This window comes from Rattus norvegicus, chromosome 5 (genome assembly GCF_021556685.1).
Source record: "Rattus norvegicus strain SHRSP/BbbUtx chromosome 5, alternate assembly SHRSP_T2T, whole genome shotgun sequence".
Taxonomy (NCBI): domain Eukaryota; kingdom Metazoa; phylum Chordata; class Mammalia; order Rodentia; family Muridae; genus Rattus; species Rattus norvegicus.
In genome coordinates, this window is record NC_141538.1 from 124816846 (window position 1) to 124842575 (window position 25730).

Sequence of the window (25730 nt, forward strand, 5' to 3'; positions counted from 1 at the left end):
ACTAGAGATGCGAGGTGGTATTCAGTACCATAAAAACAATGTGGAGATGTGATGGACAGGCTGCTGTGGACAGATGTGATGGACAGGCTATGATGGAAACTCCCTCAGTCTGCACTCAGGCCAAACCCTGGGCAACATTCCACATTGACTGTAATGAGTACCAGCCCTCAACCTTGCCAAGCAGTCACCCTGGGATGTGATTCCAGTATTTCACAGAGGGGTCATGTCCTCCATAGGTCCTCCAACAAGGGAAGGTCATTTCTGCAAAGATTTGAAGGCCATGAGTGTAGGCTTCGATTTTTTACAACCTGCATTATTAAGGGTTTTCAGAAGCTTCGATCAGCTCCCCCTCCTAGCTCATTCCCCAAAGGTAGGGGACAAAAGATGATAAACGGGACAAAAGGATGTGGACCTATAGCAATAGTTCTTTGCGGTCATTCCAATCTTAGTTTGTCAGTATATCAGCATTTCAGTTCAGTAGTGTCAGGATACCAACATTCTATTTCCATAGTGTCACCAAACACAAATCAGCAACGGAGGCATGATCCAACCAAAACAGCCAGGTCTCCACAGAATTAGCACGAGTCAGCTGGAGCAACCAGAATCGGCTAGGACTCCAGGGGAAATAATCTGCCATTCTCAACGAAGTGAAGAGCAGCAGAGAAAAAACAAAAAACAAAAACACTAGACCAACAAAGCATTGCACAGCTAGCTGTGCAAGCATCCCATCTCTATTTCTAGAGTCTTATTTATACTCTCTCCAAACATCACGGGTCCTCTCACGGTCCTTATCTCGGCAAAACATCACATGAATCTGACTCAGGAAAGCATCACATGAGTCTGCATCACATGACACAACCAGAAACATCCCGTGCAACAAGGAAGCAAGCCACACCAGTATCTGGAAAAAGTGGTTTTAGGAAGGTGAAGAGAGAAAAATGCTTAGACTGAGAAAAAGCTCTATCCCAGAGACAAAATGTTGGAGTGTTGATGGGAAGTTTCTGGCTCATGAGGTCATCCTCCTGCCTCACACTGCTTCGAGTGGTGCCTTCTCCATTAGAATCTAATGGAGCCATGCTCTGTCTCATTCATGCTTTATCTCAATGTCTCATAGCTTGTGATGTTTGTGCTGGAAATTCAATATGTACTTAACAGGAAAATACATAATTCTTCATTTATTCTATTGATCAGGAAGCCAAATCCCAAAGAGTTTAACATTAAATAGCAGGTGTGATTAGAACCTAAATGTCTGGGTTACACAAACATGATTACGCATACACTGCATCTCTCTCAGCTTAGGTTGTCCTGAGGCAAGGCCAATCCTGGAGAGCACCACTACCCTGCAGTACTCTGTGCTGGCCCGTAGCTGCTTTCCTAGTTTGGTTTGGAGATCTAAATGAGGCGAATGGAAAGGAACAAGAACACTGATATATAGCACATGATTTGCTTTGCTCTTCAATTCTAACATCATTTGTGCTGGTTATGGTCTCTCTCCTCTTTGCTGTCCCTGAACACACATTCACTAGGACATACCATTTCCTTTCCTCTTTCCTCACATGCTTTCTTTGGATGAATATACTTCTCCAAAGCTCATGAGCTCATGGACCCGACTCAAAGGTGACACCACCCCACTTGTTTGTTCTCTAGGCAGGACTTTGACTTAGACAGGTGAGTGGACCAGTGTACCTGCAGCGTCATCTGGTGAAGACTTCACTTGCATATTCCTAAAGGGAATGATAATTAAGGCTTTCTTAATTTTTTCCATAAGGAGGGGTTTCTGTATTTTAAAAGTAGAAGCAAATGTCAGTGCTTAAACTTTCATTTGTGTACTTTCTTGTTAAATACTTCTGTTTATATTCTATTTGTGTGTGTGTGTGTGTGTGTGTGTGTGTGTGTGTGTGTGAGTGTGTGTGTGTGTGTGTGTGTGTATGAGTGAGAGGGAGAAAGACAAGGGACTGGAAAGAGACACAGATGGTACATGTGTGATGTGCATGATGTGTAGAGAGAGAGATGTGTGAGTATGGTGTGTGTGTGAGGAGATGTGTGTCTTCTATGTATATGTAACTAGTGTATGATGTATATATATGCTATTTACGTGTGATTTGTGTGTATGATATGTATGTGATGTGTTTGATATGTGTATGGGTGATACCTGTAGTTTGAGTAAGTGCGATGTGTATGACAGAGAGATGTATGTCTGTGGTGTGAAGGATATGTGTTTAACTTTCATATGATGTGTCTGTGTTTTGTATGTGTGATGTGTACTTGATGTTTGTGATATATATATATATATATATATATATATATACACACACATATATGCATGTGTGAACTGTGTTGAACCATTTCTCTTTCCTCATGTTTGTTCACGTAAAGATATACTGATATCTCTTTACCGTATATCATTCACTTTTTATTACATTTAATTTTCTATGTGTCTGTGTGAGTCTGCAGGCTTGTTCCATGGCATACATATGGAAGTGAGAGACAGCTTGAGCGTGTTAGTTCATGCCTCCCTTCATGTGGTTCCAAGGATCGAACACAGGTTCTCAGGTTTGATGGCAAACTTGCCGAGCCTCTTGCCAGTTCATGCAGTATTCATGAACACTGCCTCAGTAGCTACACGCTGCTGTTCAATGACAATGACACTATCTCCTCTACAAACGGACACATAAGTTGCTTCTAATTCTTCAGCCGTGAATGGTGTGTCATGGCACAATTTTTATCAGAATATAGATGGTGTGTTCAGAGATTTCTTTAGTCAAAAACTCCCAAATGTGAAATCATTCCGTCAGAATCTACAAGTCTTTTGACTGCTGCTCCAATTTGCTCGGGCACCATGTAAACACACTGTGCCTTTTTAAACTTTTACCTACAGCACGCATGTGTCAAATGCTTTCTCTTCCTGCTAGTGCTAAGTATTGTTGTTATAGCTTTTTATGTAAACTATGCTAAGATGCTAAAAGCCACAACAGCTTAATTAATATTCATGTGTTTGCTTGCCTTTAAACATGACTATTTTCCTCTGCTTCTTATTCATTATGCTAAATATTTTATTCATGGCCTTTCATCATTTATCCATGGGGGCATCAAAATGTACTTCTCAGAGGATAGGCCCAACTCTTTATAGAATAAACTTATTGCATTTGCCAAATATTTCTCCAGAGACAAGCTTTTCCAGAATATTGTTTTCCCTATGTTGTTTATAGCATGAACTTTAATATAAACTTAAGATGGTCTGTACCTTCTAAGGTAGTAACAACATTCATGATGTGCATCTTAGGAAATGCAGATAAGCAAACGAGAGATAGAAAAATCATCCTATCCTGCTACTACTTAGGACTAGACATTCGTAAAATTTATACATTTCATTTTTCTCCTTTCCCTATGCATTTAAGTACTTTTAAGTAGATGTAGGCTCACAATGAACAATCTGCCATTCTATTTTTTCTACCTACAGTGTTAAGGATGTATTTGATGGTAATAAATATTCTCTCTCATTGTTGTTTTAATGGCTTCATAATGGGAACAGAAAAGTGCATTTTTCTAGGTCACTAGTGTTGAGCCTACGTCTAATAGCTACTGCTTTGGCGAAGGGTAGTCACCTTCAGTGTGGGACGTGGAGACGAGTCCATAGTTATTTGCTTAGGATGATTTCGCCTCAAGGCAAGTCAAAGGTTTAAACAAATGTTATGTTTTTGTGTAGTAAACTACAAATTTCCTTTCAAACCCATGTCTTAAGTTTACGGCATGAAATTTACTTTGACTTAAGGTTATAAATTTTTGCACAGTATTTGAAGTGATTTAAAGGAAGGAATTTACCTAGCTACTCATGTGTCAGAGGAAAAAAAGATAAGTAAATATTCAACGTGCCAAGAATCTGAATCCCCAGAGCAGATACGTCAACTCTGAAGGAAACTAAATTTCCAATATTGATCATTTGCTTTTTCCACAGTTTGCTCCACACAGCGAAGATGTCCATATCTACTAAAGATGTGAAGACAGAGAATCAAAGGTCTGACAGTGTCACTAACGCCTGCTCATGTGAACTGAGTCCAGGCCACTAGTATGTGCCTACATGATCTAAGTCCTGGATAATCTCTACTCTCTCTGACTAGTATAGTTTCATTTTCCAAAAGGGGAATCCAGAGAACTTGGGAACGTGTTAGGGGACTTGAACTGGTTCACAAAGGCATATGGCCTTTCCTGTCTGGTGTTACCTGTTTATGAATCACAGGTTTCAGCATGAGTTCTGCTTCTAGCCCTCCCCAGTTTTGTCAACACGAGGATTTACGTGCACATTACCAGCCGAGCTTTGAGAATCCACCACAAGTTCTCAATGTAGACTTTGGTCTCTCTCAGTTCCTCTTTATTTTAATTAGACCAATCTAAGACTGTATACAGTATGCTCAAACAGAAGAGTTTAATGCTAATAAGATTAATCATATGTGTACTGTAAAGTAACGTAAACCCAGCAGTGATGTTTACATAGCTGGGGATATATCTTAATATTCCTATATTCAGCATTGACTAATGTGGTTTGCAAAGGCCATATGGTAGAAAATATTTAAAGGAACTTGCCGTAATTAATTAAAAATATGTAACAAACAAAACAAACAACTGCTCTCCACAGTGTAACACAGAACAATTGAGTCATATATGTTTGGGTGGTTTATAGAGGCTCAATAGAAAAAGAAGATCTTTTATCTTATCTTCATTTCTTTCTAATATGTCACTTGGGAGAAATCTCTTCTCCTTGGCTTTCTATTTTCTCACTTTTAATAGACATTGAGTTCAATACTGAATATCATAGTCTAAATGACAAAGTGATGTCAAAATATTATCAGAGAAGAAACAGGAAAGTATCAAGAGTTGGGCGATGGCTCAGTTGGGAAGGCATTTGCCACACAATCATGAAGACCTAAGTTCAGATCTCCAGCAGCTTGTTAAAAAGCCAGGTATGGCAGCACATGCCTAGTCCAGCCCTGAGACAGTAGTGATGACAGAATTGTTGAAGCTCATTGGCCAGCCTGTCTAGCCAATCAGTTACCCCCAGGTTAGGTGAGATGGGGAAGCCATTGAAGAAGATATCCGATGTTGACCTCTCGTCCCCGCATACCTGCTCACATACATGCACCCACCCATACCAAAAACTAATTAAACCTTTTTTTTAAAAAAAGGAAGAATAATACAAAACATTTCTCCGAGTATTTCTAGTAGAGGACTTGTAAGCACACCATGTCCTTTGACTCCTGAGATCATTCACTTCAATGGTCTTTTCCGTCTCTGTTGTACAACACTAGTGTCTTTCTCATCTAGGATAGGATTCTCTGGACCTCAAGGCTGCACATATACTTTAAGGGTGGCTGTCTTAATGCCCTACCTATTTATGTCATGCAAATGAGTGGCATAATAATGTCTAGACATGTCTCTGAGCCAATGAAATCAGTTTATCTTTACTCAAATGTGGAGGGAAGCGAGAAGGCTTAATTCTAAGTCCCAAGAAGCCAGCAACCTCTGAATTCTGCCTGTGACTAGAGTTGCCTGCCATAGCTGGTAAGCAATACAATCAGTGAGTTGGGGCTTCTCCAGTCCTTGGGGTGTTTCACTGTCATATCTCTCTCTAAGGCTTATCATTCTTTCCATTCCTGGAGCTTAAACTCTTCAGTACCTTTCTTTCATTATTATCCACCAGAAGCCAGAACACCGTCTCCAGCTGAATTCAGAGACAACCCAAAGACTGGACAAAAGAGACTCAAAGACACCTTGAGTGAAATCATTGCCCTGAAATATTGTAGCTTTTTCTCTCTGGGGAGAATTCTAGAGAAAGTTTTGCTTAGTCTGGGGTCAGGATGACTGGCAGGTGATGGCAGTAATCCTGCAAGGTTATAGATCAGCATTTGTCAGCCCTGTTTTCAAATGACAGAAACTGAAGGATGTCAGCATTGCACAGAGTGGGGAGCGTTGAGTGACAACACTTTGTCCTTTGAGAGACATCAGCCTTGTACCACACGCAGTATCTCCAACCCGCTGCCATCACCACAGGAACCAGCCTCCCAACTTCATGCAGCTCTCTGGGTAAACAGTGTGACACAATGTCTTTCCTGTCACTGAATTTTGCCCATAGGAGCCAAGAGTAAATGTTTTTGTCTTGAGGATTGGTTGTTCTTATGTATTTCATTTTATGCAAGTCCATCAGAAATCCCCATCTCCATCATCTAAAATGAATGGCTTCTCTGCATCTTTGCACTTTCAAGAAGCTGACTAGAGGCTGATTTGCATGGGGGGATGGTGCTGAAATCAGAATGTGACAGAGTGGGAAGCCACACAGTGTCATAGCTGTAACAGAGACCATACCAGGTTCTGCAGCTGAGGTGGCGCTGTAGAGTTGAAGCAAGTTGTCAGTCACTAGGTACCAGTGGAAGAGAAAGTGCCCCCAGGCAGACGTAACAAGGAAAATAGGTGTTAAGCTAAGCCGTCAAATGTCTGTCCTACCAGCCAGTTTCCCGTAAATGATAGTTCATGTATAAAGGGGAAATTAGTCACTCAACTGTCCTATGGCACTGGGAAACCATCCCCAAACTGGTGTTACCAACTTCTCCTCCATTTCATTTGCCAGCTTCATCGATGAATGCTACACAAACAGGGAACGTACTGTACAAATCCAGCAGCCAGCAGCCAGAACCCAGCAGTCAGCACCCATGGGGCCTCTCCAGAGTCAGTGAATTATGCCTGGAGTCCTAGTGTCAGCCTGAACTATCAAACACTGCTAAGAGAGGAGCCTTTGATTAGGAAATTAGAAAGTCAAGTTTTGCTGCCTTTTATAGAAAGCTGACATTTTTATATCCACTCTGCCTTTGCATAGGTCAGCCTATGACTGTATTTTGTATTGGTTTTGGTATATAACATGCCTTTAACAAAGGTGAACTCTTCCCCTTTTCTGTTCATAAGGTGGGTTTGGGTTACGCGTTACCTAGGGTCTCTCACACTCACTCTGGAATAAGCTAATGAATTTTATGATTCTGTTTCATTTTTGTTATGCATTCTTTATTGACAGAGTTTGTACTAAGTGTCTTTGGTTTTTACTTATGTTTTGTGATCATGAACTCTCATGGCTGGAGCCAACTTCTGATTCAGTCTAACCAGCTCCGTTTACTCATGAGTAAACAAGCGCTTTAGAATGGTGAGGGAGAAAATTGACTTGTTCAATGTCACACCACCAGTCATGACAAGGTAGGGAGCACCACCCATGCTTCAGACTCATCTGAGGCTCACCAGCCCCACCCCACCCCCAGGTCTAGATGCAGCTAGTATATTCTGGTCTATAAAGCAACATGATCAGCTTTGCTTGTATTAACATTATTCTAGCATGTAATCTCCGCATGTGAGGCAATGACCTGAGAAATACTTTTATTTCCAGGGCTTCGCTTAGTCTACAGGGTTTATTAATTTTATTTATGTATTTGATCTCTCAAATGAAATAATAAACTAATTAGTGGGACAATTTACTGGTGTGTTCCACAGAGGGTGTTTTATAGCCTCTGTGTAAGCATGTTGAGCTGTAGTGTCAGCAGATCCACTTTCTGCCCTGGTGCCCTTAATTGCAGCCATGAGACACACATGGCAGGCAGCCCTGCTTGGGACTTGTGTTTCCAGAGGCATCTGAAGAGGTCAGGTCTTAGAGCAAAGGGATTTTTGCTCCAGAGCCTTTCCAAATTCCCTCAGCAAGCAGGCTGCTTCACGTAATTGCAAGGATCTGATTGGGTTTCCCAGAGCTGGGCATGTAGAAATTCTGGAGAATGGGGGAAACCTGAGGATAGAAGTATTGGACGTCAGATCCAAATAGGTTCGTACTCCAAGATGGAGACCAATGTGAACACCTTTAACATTGGGATACTGCAAGTCATACGAGTAAGTAAAGGAGAAATGCTAGAAGAACAGACATTGGAATAATAGGACAATAGATCAAAGATATTGTGGCCATTTACTTTGTTAAAATTGGCTTTGAAGTGAACTCTCTTCCAAGGTAGCCTCACCTGAAACCTCATGATGCAGACAGATCTTACCTCTATTCTTTCATTGTGAGACTCTGTCCTCATTTGTGACGTCAGAAGTGTCTAAAGCTAAGAATCGAACCTGGAGTCTCTGAAAGAGCAGCCAGTGCTCTTAAGCACTGAGCCATCTCTCTAATTCTCAGCAGCCATATAACTTCTCAAAACCATCTGCAATTCCAGTTCCATTGTTTCCGACTCCCTTTCTGCCTTCACAGGAACTAAGCGTTCATGAGGCACACAGACATGCACACAAACAAAACAGTCACCCACAGAGATACAATAAAATATTTAAAACTAAGTATCTAAAATTATGTGTGGAATGTAAGAAGGACTCAGTAAACATCTACTGAATGAAAGGATGAATAGGTAGATGGATGAAGGAATGGATAGATGGATGGATGGATGGATGGATGGATGGATGGATGGATGGATGGATGGATAGATGGATAGATGGATGGATGAAGGTATGTATGTGTGTATGGATGTATGGATGTACGTATGGGGGGTGGATGAGTGTGTGCATGAATAAAGAGGGGGACCAATGCTTTAAAGCTAAATGGGAATCTGAGACCTACGATCAACAGTGTAGTCAGTAGCTCTCTTATGTGATGAGCAGAGGTAACCTTTTCTGTTCACTTATATTCACCACAGAATTATTTCAACACAGTAAACAATATCCAACATACAGGGCTTTGACTTCTCTTGACTTAAGCATGTTTCTTGTTGGTGCCCTCAGTACACATAACCACACTTATCTACAATAGAAGTAACTGCCCTACAGTGCCCTTGTGTCTCAAAAATGCTTCTGTCTGCTCACTGGCTCCCTGGAGACACAGATACAGTCACTGTTCTGGCAGCTGCCACACTGTCACTGTGGATTAGAGCAGCATGTGGTTCTTGTTGGTTAAATTCCAGATCTCTTCCTACAGCCTGGCTGTAGCACCAGCAGATAGGATGGGCGGGTTACAATCACACTCATGAAGGCTAAGAAGCCTTAAGTTCATCAGTGGAGAAATCTCAGATAGGCCTCTGCTATGATTGGCGCCACACAGATTAGCAAACTCTCAGTACAATTAGTGCATGTGTCAGCTCTGCTGCCCCACTGAACTGGACATAGAACTCTGAGAGCTATTCCCATGAAATGCCCCTGACTTGTCAATGCTGGTCACATACAGTGGCTCTTTTTGAGTTAATCCCTGTGTACTAACTGTGTTAAAGTGTTAAAGGGCCCATAGCTAGACCCGTGATTATAGACATTATGTTTACCTCTATGTGGCTTATTGATGTTGGGTTTCTAGATCTAGCCAGGGTGTCAGTATATCTTAGACATTCTTGGCAAATACCTACAATTATTTGTGTAACATACTGAATTGTGTGACTCAGTGCTTCAACTATGCTAACCATATAAAAATCAACGTACAAAAGTCTTTCATTATAGTGCTTAGCACCACAGCATGTCCACAGTGTGGAGGAAATAAAATAAAGTTTTGGAAGGGAATATGGTGTGTCTGGAGTCCTGTAAATCTCACTGTATTAACAAGAAAAGATGCTACATTCTTCCAGAATTGTAACAATTGTAAAAGAGGTAGAAATCAGAGTGAGACAAATGTTCTCACATCCACTGACATGGTTTTGTGTGTATATTTGTGAATATGTGTGTGTATCCTTGTACATATGTGCCTATATGTGTGTGTATGTTAAAGAGGTTGATGTCAGATGTCTTTTTTAATTGCTCTCCACATTAGTTTTTGAAATAGTCTCTTGCTGAGCCTGAAACACATTGATTGACAGGCTGTTTGGACAATGGCTTCCAGGGATCCTCCTGTGTAGGTCTTCCCACTGCTGGGGTGTTGCATGTAATTTTAGTTAAATGGCACACTTGCCCCGGCTAGTCACCGGTCTCCATGACTAGCTAATGCCTTCCTGGCTAGGCTCCTTTGCTAAGCCACCCAGTAATTGTCCCTTCTGAGATCACCTGGAGCTACGGCTCACATTCCACCAACCATCTGCCCAGTGGCTGGTTCTGCTGACCGCCAATGACTGCCATGTGGCTGCGCCCTCTCATCCCACCTGAATCATTGGGAATGGAAAGCACCAGACAATCTTAATATTTAAAACCAACCAGATGACACAACTGCTGGGCATGGAATCCATTCTCCTAAACTCATCAGCTGTCCTAAGCTGGAATTCTTCCAGTGGCAGAAGCCACCACCAGATCTGAACTAGCCAGGCTACACGGTGCTCTCTCCTCTCTCCTTGCCTGGCCAAAAAGTACTTCCTTTATATCATGTCTTCCTTTTCCTCTCTCGGAGCCAGAAAACCCACCCCATATCTTTGCCCAACAATTAGCTTCTGCTATCTTTATTTAGCCAATCAACAATTAGGGAAACCCCCTACACTGAGGTTACAGATACTTGCTGCTGCACCCTACTTTTTATATAGGTGCTAAAGATCCAACTTCAGGTCTTCGTGGTTAGCTGCAAGTACTTGATTTGTACATTGAGCCATCTGCCCTGCCTCTCCACTGAATTTTTTCCATCATGAATTGGATAGGTAGTAAGGATAGCGCTTACTGAATCTTTATCCTATAATATCTATAGGCAGCATTGAAAACACCTGCATTGAACTCTTTCCAGAACTCTTTGATTATTCCCAGCTGTCCAGAACAGAAACTTTTCCAGGCTTCCAGATGCTCCCAACTGGCAAACTGCAGTGTCCTTCTGGTCTACACTTGTATCATGAATAAGGATACAATAAAGGGCTAGATAAAATGTGGGGTGTCCAGAACCGTGCTTCAGCAGTTTAGACCACGAGAATAGAACTATATGTGATTGGTAGTTTATGTCAATTTTTCATTGCCTGTAATGGAAAGTCTGTTTAGTTTATTATTAAATCCATATAATTAATCTTGATGTTAAGTACAGATAAAAACCAGTATTTGACATAGTTAGACTGTCAACATGTGTCAGAATGAACGGTGATGAGCAGGTGGAGAGAAGAATGCAGTGGACAGATACTCCTCATTGACTGTGAACACTCAGGATAAACTCATAGTCATTGAAGTGTCATGGACACTTACAGAGAGATAGGAAATATAACCAGTGCAATAAGATATCGAGAACAAAAGTAGAATCTAAAGATTTGATGTTTTTGTGTAATATAGATAAATCACTACAAATCAATGTTGAAATGAAGAACCCAGAACTAAATGTTACCTGGATAGTACAGAATTATGAAGAAAAGTGGTAGATTCTTTATATCAAATAAACATTAATTCCAAGTAGGCAAAATGTGAAATCCGTTTCTGTAAACTATTTGAAAGGAACTGGAAGTTTGAACACCAGAGGTCTTGGACCAATGAGCTTGAAATGCCATGAGCATTTTCAAGTACAAGTGCGTTTACAAGTACAATGTTTCCACCAAAGGTATACTGTCTAATACACCATGACACACAGCAGCTTCCAGGGCAGATTTTTTCTGCTTTTTTTTATTTTTTTTCTCTTGCAGAAGAAGGTTGCAAGGGCAGGAGACAGATATGAAGGAATGGGATGATGAATAGGAATGGGGATGGGGTTCATGGTGTGAAATTCACAAAGGATCAGTTAAAATAAAAGCAACAACAACAAACAAGAGTTAAATTTTTTCCACATAAAACAGACAAAGCTTCTACCTGAAAGAAAAATACTTACATATCTTTTATATAAAAACGTATTTTGAAATGTGATACTGGACTGGAGAGATGGTTCAATGGTTAGGAGTACGTGCTGTTCTTGTAGAAGTTTCAGGTTGATTCATAGCACCTATATGGCGGCTCACAACCATCTGGAACTCTAGTTTGAGGGGATCCTTCTGGCATCTGTGGGCACCAGGCATATATGTAATGTACCAACATATATGCAGGAAAACCACTCATATACAGAAATTAATATATATGTTATAATATATTACAATATATTATAAACATAATTCCAATAATATATTCATATAATATTATATGAATATATATACGTATATATCATTCACAGAAAGGAATACATATATTATATATTATATCATATATATGATACCTTTATGATATATGATATGCAATATACATATATATCATATATGATGTATTTAATATATGATATATGATATGAGATGATATATGATATATAATACAATATATACAATACATATATATAATACATTACATGATATGTAATGTATAACATGTAAAATATGATATATTTGTATATATAAATAATATAAAATAAAACAAATTTATATATAAGTAATAAATATATAGTATATTTATAATGTACTTACATATAATTTTAAAATTGTATATTGCTATAAACAAAGTAAAAAGTTACAGTTTTGACAAAATATTGTAAATTTGATAAACTAATCAACTAGCTGATGTCTGTTAGCCAAAGTATATGGAAGGGACCAGTCATAACTATTACAAACTTCTAGGTCCTCCATATCCCTTGGTTAGATATTGTCATTTACCACTCACTGTGCTGCTTCTTGTACTTCAAAAGGAACCTGTCACCACACTTACTTCAAGATGTTCTGGTGTCTGCTAAATGTCCAGTGTAAAGCTAAGCTCCCGTCTACTCCCAGCACTGTTTATTCCCATTCTGGCTTTTCCCTGTCTCAGCTGACTGGCTGACTGACAGACTAGACATTGGCTCTATTTCTTGCTTCATTTTGTCTCCGTTGCAAAGTACATTGAAAACCGAGCAAAAAGAAAAGCAAATGGCCGAAGGAAAAATATACGTGGTCAATAGAGAAGTATTAATAAAATAACTTGAAGTATTTTAATTGGGGACCTTGGGCTGGAGAGATGATGTAGTGGTTAAAGGTACCTGCTGTTTTGCTGCGGACCCAGGTTTAAGTCCTAACACCCAAACAGAGATTCACAACCATCAGTAACTCCAGTTCCAGGGGATCTAATGCCTCTAGCTCCCAATCAGCACCCCTGTCTACATACCTATATACAAGCCACCCAATTACATGCCATTAAAAATAACAAAACTAAATCTTAAAAATAAATTTAAAAAAAGATTGAACAACCTGAAAAGTCTGGCCACAAGGAAGTGTGAAAGAATGCTGGATTGATATAAACACAGCCATCATCTTATGGCCTGTAACGTGAAAGGTGGATTTTCTCTCTGCCTGGGCTAACTGGGTCAGATTTGTTCTCATACCTATGTACCTTAGAAGTCCATGTAATGTCTCATCCATCTGTGTTGCCACAATAATACTGGACAAAATAAACCCGGTCCTGATGGATGCCTGCAGTTTGAATACCATTTACACAAAGTTTCTAAAGATTTAGCCCTGGTTGCATTGTTTATGGATGCAAGTGTGAGGTAGAAGGCTGCACCACAGGCGTGGCGGGCTAGGCGGGCAGTTATCTTTGGGGTGCTGGGAAAGCATTCATGGCTGAGCTTACTTTCACCTACAGTGCTCAGTCTTGCAAAGAGAAAGACCTGGAGCACAGACACGATGGCGGAGTGCTCAGCTCCAGCCAGGCTGGTGGCACTACAAGCTTTCTGGTATAATCACATCTGTATTCAACTTCATACCTGGAATAGTTCACACAAAAATAAAGTGGGGAGCACTGAAGTATAACTCTGCGGGAAAAGATTTCAAGCCACAGCCTAGTAAGGAATACAGCGTGGCACGCTCAGGTTGTAGACCAAAGTTTGCTGGAGTGGCTTTGCTCACCAGAACTAGACATTCTGGGTTTGAATCCTAACTTGCATACTACCTAGATGTTTCAGACTGACCGTCCATCTGCTCATCCTTCAAGCAGACAATCTAGACAGAAACAAAAATAGAAAAAAATCAATTTTATAGACAGCTGAATCTTCAAAAAAAATCAGCAACGCATATAAACCTTGAGCTAAATTCACTGAAACAAGATTTTGCTAAAATCAGAAGTGAAATAAAATACAATTCTGCCAATTTCACAGAAATCCCCCAAAATAGAAACTACAAAGTTGAAAAGCAAGAGCTAAATATTAAGAGTTTGAAATGAGCTAAGGCTTGTGGTGCTTCGCGTATGTCATGGCACTCCCTGAAGCTAAGACTGGGCATGCATTCAGCAGTGCCAGGTATTGATTTAAAAAAGAAACAATTCTGGTCGGGTTTTGAACTTCATATTTTCTGTCATGTTGTCTGTTTCTACAATAAAATTGTGAAGTGTGAATCCATTTAATTTTTAAGAAAACTATGAATTGTAAAGGCCCAGTCAACTCCTAACAGTACAGGATCTGTCTCTGACTCTATTGCCTGCTTTGGGAACCTTTTCCTCCTTCTACTGGGTTGCCTAGTCCAGCCTTAATAGAAGAGGAGGTGCTTAGTCTCACTTCAACTTGATATGCCAGGGCTGGTTGCTATCCATGGGAGTCTGCCTCTTCTCTGAAGAGAAATAGAGAGAAAATGTATGGGACAGAAGGTGGGGGGAGGGACTGGGAAGAAAAAGAGGGAGGGCAAACTGCAGTCAAGATGCAAAACAAACAAACAAACAAACAAATAATAAAGGCCCCAATCATTTGCCCAAGCTTACCCAAAATACTGGTTCTTCCTCCTGAGAAATATAAACACAAATTAAAACCCTGTGTATCTTTCAGTAGTTTTATGAATAGATTCAATTGAATTTCAATAAAACACCGTTATAATCTATTCCTCTGGGCAGGAAGTCAACCAACCATAGCTGATGAGAACTATTAAAAAAAAAAAGACCTACCTTGTTTATGTACTTGTAACCACAAGTATGTAAGGGAACAGAATTGTTGTAATGGAGTATTAGTAAGTACATTATCTTGCCTTAAAGAGATTCTGGGTCTTGGAATATACTGAAAGATCACTAGGCTGTGTAGTCCTTTACCTTGGGGCTTTGTTATTTTTAACTACAGACTCCCCCTCCTTCAGTCTCACTGTTGTCTGTGAAAGCCCGCTGTTTTCTGCTTGGTGTCCTCGTGCAGGAATCCAGTGGAAGCTTTCTTGATTATCACGATTATTTCGACTGAACAGTTTTCCATTGATGAATTGTATATTCAATCGCTCACTCGGTCTTTTCTTTATGCAGCAAAGGTTGATTGAGTGACAGCTCAGTCTCTGGTTTAGGTTCATGGGAAGCAAAGGTCAATAGTGAATGACAACTTCATCAGGGCGGCCCATGACTACAAGGAGGCAGGGAGGAAAATGGGTAACCCAGGGCCAGGTGACACCTTCAGAATGCTGATCTCCAGGGAATCACAGAATAGGGAATCCCCAGCGAAATAAGGAGGTATGGGGGAAGAGGCACGAAAATTGTGATGCTAGAGATGAAACTGTTTATTTCTGTCTAGATGAAAATATAAGATCTTAGTAGGAACTTTGGAAAATATAAAGAAATAAGAGAAAATTTAAAATTATGCTACAAAGGTACCCACTGTTATATTTTATACTTCTCCACAAGTGAACTCAAACTTCATCGGTAATTTTTCTTTTACCATACTAAGCATATTTCCTGTATCTTTTTATTTTCTAATCTTACTTTTAAAAATGCACAATACCGTCCCTTGAAGAAATACCAACACTCATGACATCATGCTTCCAATGACTCTTTCTTACTAATAACGATGCTAAACATTTCTGTATGTAAACATGCACCTATATTTAAAACTGCTTCCCTTAAAAACAGATCCAGACGGTAAGTAACCAGGTTGAGTTACAGATGAAAGGGTGTGGTCATGAGTTGCAGAAAGAGACATACACATCCTGACCGTGCCTCTGCATGCATGTTATTTCTCCCAACACTTAGCAATGATTGTTCGTGGGCTGGAGTTGCTGACAGTGGTAGTAGCATTTTTATTTTATTATTGTTTGAACTCTTGGGGCCTATGTGTCAAAGGAGGCTGGTAGGTATTAGGGTGGGGGGAGAGGCATCATTGAATAATTCACGCCTAGCAATTTTATTATCATGTTTATTTGTTTTTCAGCATTCAGTAAGACATGGTGGTGAACCGAGGCTCTACGTCTTCATAAATGAAAGACTCTTGCACAAGGCAAAGGTAAATATTTGAGTCTGGGTGGGTCCTTCTGGTAGAAGGAAAATCGTTTTCTTCGGGAAGGTTGCCCACAAATGTGCCTGGGTTTCTCATGAACTGACAACGCCTTGTGTGTGTGTTGTTGTTGTGCTTAAAACTGGTTAGGGAACTGATGGAGTCTTTGGACGTTGTAAAAAGTGGCTTTCTTCTGGTCCAATTTGTTTTTACTGGAATTGTTTCAATTCTTCTTTTTGTTTTCTTTAAGTACCTAGCAAATACCATCAGGAACCCTAGATTTCCCCTATCTGCATGTATTAGGTTTTGTGACAGATCCTCTCAGGCTGGCCTTACAAACAACAATGTTTGCTGTCTTTTCTCCCATGCCAGCCATTTCCATACATTTACCAAGGGAAGAAAGCATTCTTGATGGTAGACAATAAAGCTAAACCATAGGTAAGATAAATGTTTCTACCTAAGTAACAGACTTGGGGATTTATGAGCTGAAGAGACAAGTACTATTATTTTGAGTTCCTAAACTTTTAAATGATGGCAACACTAAATTACGTACTTCATGCCGGAGCCAGGAAGGTACAATCGAAAACGCCCATTCCTTTGACAAATTAGAAGCATCCATTCTAATATCTATTTCTTGTTTACTGGGGATAGTGCTGAATGAATCACAGACTGGTGGATGGATGTCCCATCCAACACTTTTAATTAGCTCTTCTGCCTATTAGCATGAGCAGAGTGTTGCTTTTCTGCCATAGATTACCACCCCCAACTACTCCCCCTTAGCTGGAATAGAAGTCTTATTCTCCACAAGGTAATATTCATCTTTTCCCAGCCAGACAAGCATAGAAAATTAAACAATGGTCCTTTAAAAAGCCTAGATGATGTATTTATCATTTCCAGTTTATGTGAGTTTGCAAGGCAAATACAAGCAGGAGCTATTTGCTATGGGACCTTGGGGAACAAGGGACTAGAGAGGGAACTAGGAGGCCAAAGCATGTGAGACTTGTGGAGAAAAAAAATCATTAAAAATATGAGGAGCTGCTGAAGACAGAAAAAATTAATTACTCTAAGGGACTCAAATGCCACTAGTCATTTAAGTGACCCAGTGAGAGGCTGAGAGCCTTTTCAGTCTAGTTTCTTTAGCCAAGAAGGAGGGGGCTGGTATTACTTGGCTGTCAATTTTTGTGCATCCTTCATGACTTATTGACATGTTCAGCTGACTTGTGCCCCAGCCTTCTCTAATGAGAACAGTTAAATGAGAAATGCTGTTGTAGCCAGAGAATTCTCACCCTGTAGGCTGTCCACGGTACTCAGATGAGCTTACAGCCCTGCAGCTGCCAGATGTGAAAGAAGCCTGTAATTCACCACAGTGGGCAAAAGAGGTGACCACCCAAAACTGGCCTGAATTTGATCTTTTATTGTTGCATTTTCATCCTCAGAGCATCCTTACCTCTCTGAGGTAAGGTGAATTTGGAAAGACAAATTAAGGTTTTCTAAGGAAGATGGAGCTGAGAGCAGTCGTTTCTAGATACGGCCATCTCTTCTAGATTGCTTATCTTATAAATCTCTCAGAAGCTTTGACACTATAGACAGAAGTTGAAAAAAATATCTGTATAATGACCTCAGGGTTTAGCATCAGTAAGCACAGACCGAATAGAGGTTTTGCAGTGGTGGGCCCTGCCTGCACTCAGAAAGTCAAAGGATAATTTTAAACTTTGCCACTAAGTGGATGTGGCCCCCATGTGTCATCCTATCTCTCCCAGCTTCCATTGGGTCACTTATAAAGTGAGAAGAATAATATCTATCTTCTGTGATTTCAGAGAAGATCAATATATCCCAAAATAGCGGTGAGGGATGGATTTATCACACACATGTGGTGTCCTTATTGTCCTATTTTAAAGCTTTTAAACATTGAGGCAACCCAGTGGTCTGTGTTCCTTCCTGGGATTTGGCAGTGCTCTATTGGTTTAGTTAGTTAGGGATGGTGGGAAGTCAAGCAAAGGCAGCTGGAGCAGAGGTTGCTCTGAGGACATTTTTAAGGTTTGTATGAGGCATGGCTCTGAAGGGGGTTGCATCTATACCCAGGAGCAAACCTGGATAGCACTACTTCTCCAGCTTCTGCAAGCTATGCCTATGAAGTAGAGATATGTCCTGGGTGGGAAGAAGCACTGCTATGAAGTCAGGTTTCCCCAAAGAAGGTGGAGGACTTGTTTCAAAGGTTGCTTGCTCCTGGAAAGAGATGGCCATTGAGTGAAATCTGTAGGACTGGAGAGGATAGGAGAGCATTGAGGATCATTTGAAAGGAAGGAAATCCAGGCTTAGTCACCAGCATGAGGATATGCAAAGGAGACACCAGTGCACTGGTCTCTAAGCCTTTCAGGGTTCCCCCAGGTACTTGTAAAACAATAAGGTAAAAGAAGAAAAGCTGTGGATAAAATTTGTCCACTCAAAGGGCAGCAAGGTAAACAACTCACTACAACGGATGAGACCAAGTCTAGGAGAGCAATACTTGGAAGCATGCTGAGAGAGAGGGTGGGATTTGAGCTAGACCCTGGAGGCTGAGTAACCTTGTGCTGGATGAGAAGGAGTCAAAACAGACATTCTACAGAAGGCCACCTGCTCACAGCAGCAATGGGCCACAAACACAAAGTCCCATCACTAACTGAAGCTTTGTACACCAGCATGTACTCAGTGATGGTCAATGGCCTCCATAGTGGATTGCTGTCTGACCTATTTGCTGCCATGGTAGGACCCAGGGAAGCCCAGATACATAATGAACGATGACTTAAGCCATCGTTCCAATTCCTTGGTGTTATTTTAAGTTTTTTGCTAGTTACCGTTGAAAGTCTTCCATTGTCTCAAACGATCTGTTGACTTAATTTATCATGTTAATTTGAATACCTCCTTTGGTGGGCTGGCTAAGATATTGACCAATCAGATTGTATCTTCATTTACAGACATCAGAGGTGAGCCATTACGCTTAGGGAAGGAACTAGTATCAAGGCAAAGAATGTATGTTAAGATTTATTGCAATTTACGTGTGTGTGTGTGTGTGTGTGTGAGAGAGTATGTAAATGTGTGAGTGTGTGTGTGTGGTGTGTGGTGTGTGTGGTGTGTGGTGTGTGTGAGTGTGTGTGTGTATGTATGGTGTGGTGTATTTCTGTGTGTGTGGTATGGTGTGTGGTATGTGTGTGGTGTGTGGTGTGTTTGTGTGTAGTATGTGTGTGAATATGTGTGTGTATGTGTGGTGTGTTTGTGTGTGTGTGTGGTGTGTGTGTGGTGTGTGTGTGGTGTGTGGTGTGTGGTGTGTTTGTGTGTAGTATGTGTGTGAATATGTGTGTGTATGTGTGGTGTGTTTGTGTGTGTGTGTGGTGTGTGTGTGGTGTGTGTGTGGTGTGTGTGTGGTGTGTCTGTGTGTGGTGTGTCTGCATGTGTGTATGGTGTGTGTGTGGTGTGTATGTGGTGTGTGTGTGTGTGTGTGTAGTATGTGTGTGAATATGTGTGTGTATGTGTAGTGTGTTTGTGTGTGTGTGTGGTGTGTGTGTGGTGTGTGTGTGTGAATGTGTGTGTGGTGTGTCTGTGTGTGGTGTGTATGTGGTGTGTGTGTGGTATGTGTGTGTGTGTGTCTGTCTGTGTGTGTGTGTGTGTGTGTCTAGTGAATGTCCTACATGTGTTCATGCAGTGCCTATGGAGGCCAGAAGAGGGTGTCAGATACTCTAGAACTGGAGATGCAGGTGCTTGTGAGTCGTCTGACATGAACGTTATTAACTGAATTTGGGTCCTCTGTAAGAGAAGAAAGTGCTCCTAAACCTCTCTCCTTCCTTCCCAAGACAGGAACTATTTTCCCTGCTATCCTGCCTTTTCTTTTCTTCCCCCCTTCTTCAATCGACCCCCTTTCGCACCTCCTATTTACCTCCTGCTTCTTTTTATTTTCTCAGACTCCCTCTGTACCTCTGTGTTTCGTCTTTCTTGACATAGAGTCCCACATTTGCCAACTTAAAAGGAAATGGGAAATCCTGGATACCAGGCAGCTCAGCTGTAGAAGTTTAAAGAGGATTCTTAACAACGTGGCAGTTCCCTTTATCTCTTATGTTTGATGGTGGTGATGGGGTTGGCTTCTGAAACTGAGTATCTGAGATTTGAATATCTGCTGCAGCCCATAAAAGCTATCTGATACTGAGCAAACCAAGATCTTTGAAATTCAACTTTTATACAAATCAAACTCAGGAGACAGACACTTTCCATTCAGGACCCTTGGAAGAATCCAACAAGAGAATGAATGTGAAGGGGTCTGGCACATTATGTACTCTTAATTTCTAATGTTAGCTCTTATTGTTGCTTATAATAATGCTTTCCTATTATAAACCCTTTAAATGCAAATATATTGATTGCTAAAAACGATGCTGTGGAGACATTTTCGTATGTTATAGCTGATCTTAGAAAGGAGCTGATGTGTGAGTGTTCTGAATGTTCTCTTTCGCCGGAGTAACTGAGATACTGACCAATCAGATTTTTGAGCTGGGAGTCAACCATTTCCCAGGTGCAGTGTCCTTCCTTAATATGTGGTAGCTTTGTACTATGCCAGCAAGGCTAGACTGAAGAATGCTTCGTGGAACACCATCTCTAGCGTGTGACCACAGAATCATGGGAGTTTTGGAGATAGAGGAGAACTCCAGCCCCTTTGCTCCAAACCTCTGCTGGCCAGAGCTGGCCAGAGCTCATCCTGGAGCAGCAATGGGACCTGCAGCTGCTCTTCATTTCCCTGTTCCCTCCCATCTCCCTGGTCTCCTTCCACAATGTCATCCAGTCAGTTTGTACCTAAAATAAACAACTTTCTTAAGAAGAAGGTTTGCCTTGCAGCATGGTTGGTCAGCTGTGTTACCCTGGACCCGCGATCAGGTGGTACATCATGAGAGGAGCGTGGTGGAGCAAAGATGTTTGTTTGATTCCCCAGAAGCAAAAACAAGGAGCGAGAGGCCATGGTCCCACAAGCACCTTCAGGGCCTTTCTCCTACTGAACTAACATCTCATTAAACCTTACCCCTTAAAGATTTCACCACTTCTCGCTAGCCCTACCTTTTGGAGCAAGCATAGGACATGAGCCCTTAGAAGGTGCTCAATACCCAAATGGGCTCTCTGTACCTAACATCTTAACCAGAGGCTCTGGCTTCTAAACGTCACCCATCCCAGCAAGCTGAGAAGCAACCAACACGAAGATTCCAATAAGTTCTCGGAGGCTTCTGCTCATTCTCCAGGGTTCTCTGCTGCTTCGGGTCTCTCCATTGTAGCCATCTCCTCTCACAGTGACTTTCAGAGCAGACTTCAAGCTCTAGCACTCTAGTGCAAGATGTGATGCCACAGGGCTTAACCTGTTCCCACAACTGACTAAGTAAATAATGCATATGCATCCATTAAATATATACTTACATATATTTAATGTTCATGTGTGCAAAAAGCAGAGCCAATAACACGAACATCCATATGTATTTGTGTGTGTGTGTGTGTGTGTGTGTGTGTGTGTGTGTGTGTATGGTGCATGCGTGCCGCGCACACATGTGCATATGTGTATACACACAGGCATCTAGACATACAAAAACAAATAATATATAACTGATCTAGTATTTTGGTTTTGTGTCTCTGATATACCCATCAGTGATACAGTTAGTCATGAACTATCATAATGGGGAACTGTCTGTTTAATAGAGCAGACCACCATGCTTCTATGTTATTGCAAGTAAGAATTAAGTTTTTAATCTGAAGATTTTTGTTTCAGACTAAGATAACCCCCCACTTTCTCCTTATCATTTTCCCTTCTCCGTACTAAATCTTTTTAAGACTTTTGACTGTCCTGCTCCCTGTCATTCAATTATAGTCTTTCTGTCTCCTACCAGGTAGACCCTAGGATAAATCTCTTAATAAATTAACCTGTTAGATATGATAGCACTGAAGCCTTTCTGCTATTCACTGTCACAAGACTGTTCTCAAATTTCCTGCATCTTTTGCAGAAAATGCCTAGAATCTGGGTGTTTACAGGACACAGGGTTGGGGTGGAACAGGAGAAATCGCAGAACCAGACTCAGATGGGTATTGAACCCTTCTCTCCAGAGTGCTGAATACATCTGCTCATTTAGCCTGAAAAGACTTCAGGTGTGAAATGGGCACACTCAGAGCTGACCTGCCCAGTCTCAGACTGAACAGCTCTAAGTGCTAGAGACCCTCCTGACACCAGTCTATCTGTGCAGGCTTGGAGAAGTTCATGTTTGACTTATAGGAATGCTGACTGTGACTAAATGGTGAGCTTGGCTAGGCCTGGTGACACAGTCCTGTAATCCCAGCTACTCAGCTGCTTGAGAAGATGATGCAGGATGACCCTGGATTAAGACATGCTTGGGCTACAGAGTGAGTTCAAGACCAGTGTGAACAACTCAGTGTGACCCTGTCTCAAAATGGAAAGTAGCCAGAAGCCTGAGGGTCTACTCAGTGACGTAGTGCTTACCTAGACATGTATGACTCTGTATGTTCAGTGCCCAATACTATCAAAAGAAAGTTGAACTTTAGAATTCCTAAGAGTAGCAAATCAGGACAGTATTTTTATTAAAGCTATTTTGATTTTTACAGGAACGTAATTACAAATGCATATGGGGCACACTGTGATACTATAATATACACATTGTATAGTAATCAAATCAAGGTATATAGTATAACCATAATTTTGAATGTTTTCATTTCCTTGTGATAGGAGCATTCAGAATCAGCCTTTCTAGTAACTTTGACAGAACCACTATACGTATGTGAACTGTACTCATGCTGGCCACGGGCCAGCAGCACTCACTCGTCCACATAGCCCCAGTTGGAACTATTGAACCGTGTCTCCTGTCATCCTCTCCCTCTTCGCTCCCTGCCCTCTGGTAGCCACCCTTCTGCTCTGAACATTGATGAGATCAGCTTCTTTAGATTCCAGAAATGGATGAGATCCTGTAGCAGTTCTTCCTATGACTGACTTATTTCCTTCATGTGATGTCCTCTGGGTCAATCCATGTTGCTGCAAATGATAGGGTATCATGGTTTCATGGTAACTTATTCTATGTATATATCATAATTTCTGTAATGATCTATTGTGAACACTTATTTTGATTGTTTATATTGGCTATTGGGAACAATCACAGTAAACACATGAGGAATCTGGGTGTCTTTCCCTTAGATAAATAAGTAGTGGGAATGCTGGGTTACTGTGTAATCCTAGTTTTAATTGTCTGGGAAACCACCATACTATTTTATTTAATGGGTTATCAATACACATTCTTACAGACAGCATACAAGGTTCCATTTCTCTACATCCATTCCAGCATCAACTGCTTATTGTCTTTCTGGTGATAACATTCAACACTCCCACTTTATTTATATTTACCTATGATTCATAACATTAAATATTTTGAATGGGTTTGTGTGTGTGTGTGTGTGTGTGTGTGTGTGTGTGTGTGTTTAGTATGTAGTATGTGTATCATCAGTGTTGTTCAAGTGGGATCTTCTGTAGCTCAGGCTGGGCTTGAATTGATTTACTATGTAGCTAAGGATGGCCCTGGACTTTGGGCCTCCTGCCTCTAAATCCAGAGTGCAAGGCTTATTAGTATGTGCCATCATACCCAGCTTATGCCTTACAAAGTAACTGAGGCCAGGACTTGGTGCACAGTAGGAAAGTACTTTGCCAACTGAGAGCCACACCCTAACCCTGTACATCTTCTTTTGTCTGATGTTTCGATTCAAGCCCTTTGCGCAGTTTTCAGGGAAGTTTCTGCTGTTGTTTTCTACTGAAGTTTTTGGTATCATTATGTATTCTAATACTATTTTCCTGTCATATACATAGTTTATAAATATTTTCTCCTGTTTTCTATTGTTTCTTAATTAATTTTTCTTTTTGCACAAAACCTTTTTTTAGTTTAATTAAAACTATTTTCTTGTTTGTTTTGTTACTTGTGCTTTTGGGTCTTATGGGGGAAAAGTAGTGATGGAGGAAAGAGAAGGGAGAAATATGTATTGTATTATATCATAATATCAAAAATAAAAGAACAAATTAAAGTTGACCATATCAGTGGAATGAAGTATTTATCCTATATTTCCTTCTACAAGTTTTGGAGTTTGGTCTTAAATATATGATTTTAATCTGTTTTAGTAGATACGTGTATATAGTAAGAAATTGGGATCAAGTATCATTTTTCTGCAGGTAGGCATCTAGTTCACCAGGTACCATTTATAGAGGAAACTATCTTTTACTCAACAATGGTGTAGAACATCACATAGTTATTTTTTCCATGTTTGCTATTCTGTTTCTTTGGCCTCATTGACTATTTTTATACAAAATTATACTGGTGTTTCAACTATTTCTTCCTAATATATTTTGAAGTTGGGCAGTTTAACAGAAACTTATACTTCTTTAAATAAATACCCTGAATCGGTAGTAGCTCAAATTCTTGCACTATTCAGTGTCTATTGTAGTCAATTTTTCCTAAAGTCTTTCTTAAAATAGTTGAAGTAATTGAATGCATAGTAATTCCTTTATAAATGGCTCTGTATGTAAAGATGAGTGCACAAGATTCTCTCCCGTGAACTGATGCAACCAGAACAAAAAAGCATAAAAATAGTCATGACAAATGAACCCATCATAAAGCTGTCTACAAAATAGGAACTCTATGGTATGCTACAATGAAGAGACTTAAAAAGTGGCACAACTGAGGTTTGCAATTAAATGTATTATCAGTGGAGCCTTCCAGAAAGAACTGCAGAGGTAGTCTCTCTAAGAGAATGGCTGTCTTCTCAGATAAGCAGAAGAGGTAACTTGAATTTCCTTGCAGTGTGATGTGAACAACCTATTGGGACCACACACACACACACACACACACACACACACACACACACACACACCTGGGGAAAATCTCAGTCATTAGCAGTTGCATGGCTCCTAGACAAAGATATGGAGAGGTTCAGGCTACAGTTGACACTGCTTTCTTGGCCATGTTTCATCTCATTTCTCTGCATGCATTTATCATTGAACAACAACCAAGAGTTAAAAATAGCTGCCTCATCGCCACTCTTTTCTCAAATAAGTAACATATACAATTTCTGGCCCACAGTAGGTCCTCATGAAATCTTTGGTGTTGGGTGCATGTGTTGTTGAATCATAAAGACTCTCAAGAGAGAAGTCTACACTATGTAGATAATATGTCAGCATCTAGGACAAAACGAAACGGAAAACGAATGCCCAGAAGAATTACCCTCCACTAATGATGTAACACGCTGATGCTTGTAACACCTCACTTCCCAAAGGTATCCTGTTCAAAATGAAGGAAGCCACAGACAAGATTAAATTGGCAGAACTGCAGGAGGTCTTGCCCATATATGAAGAGCTGAATGTTATCTCCAGGCAACGGATGGAGTTGTAACATGAGGACTTCTATTTTTAGTGTTTTGGAAAAATGAATTTGATACAGGAGACACCAAGGACTGATAAGAGAAGATTGGGGTGAGAGGGGAGACTGTATATATGGTAACTTTAGACCCTAGGAGGCTGAGAGTGATGGTAAAGCAGAAGGGAGAACTATGTAAAGGACTACGCATCTCAGAGAGCCACCAGAAGCATAAG

At 40.6% G+C, this 25730-nt stretch overlaps 1 protein-coding gene across 4 annotated transcripts in view; it reads left to right on the forward strand.

The window, feature by feature from the left end:
- Dab1 (DAB adaptor protein 1) overlaps positions 1-25730 on the forward strand; it is a 1118143-nt gene that overhangs the window by 528050 nt on the left and 564363 nt on the right. For all 4 annotated transcript variants that reach the window (XM_087660519.1, XM_087660515.1, XM_087660524.1 and 1 more), the window contains exon 3: positions 16034-16105. The gene's annotated coding sequence lies outside the window, so the exon portion shown is untranslated. The remainder of the gene's footprint in view (positions 1-16033; positions 16106-25730) is intronic.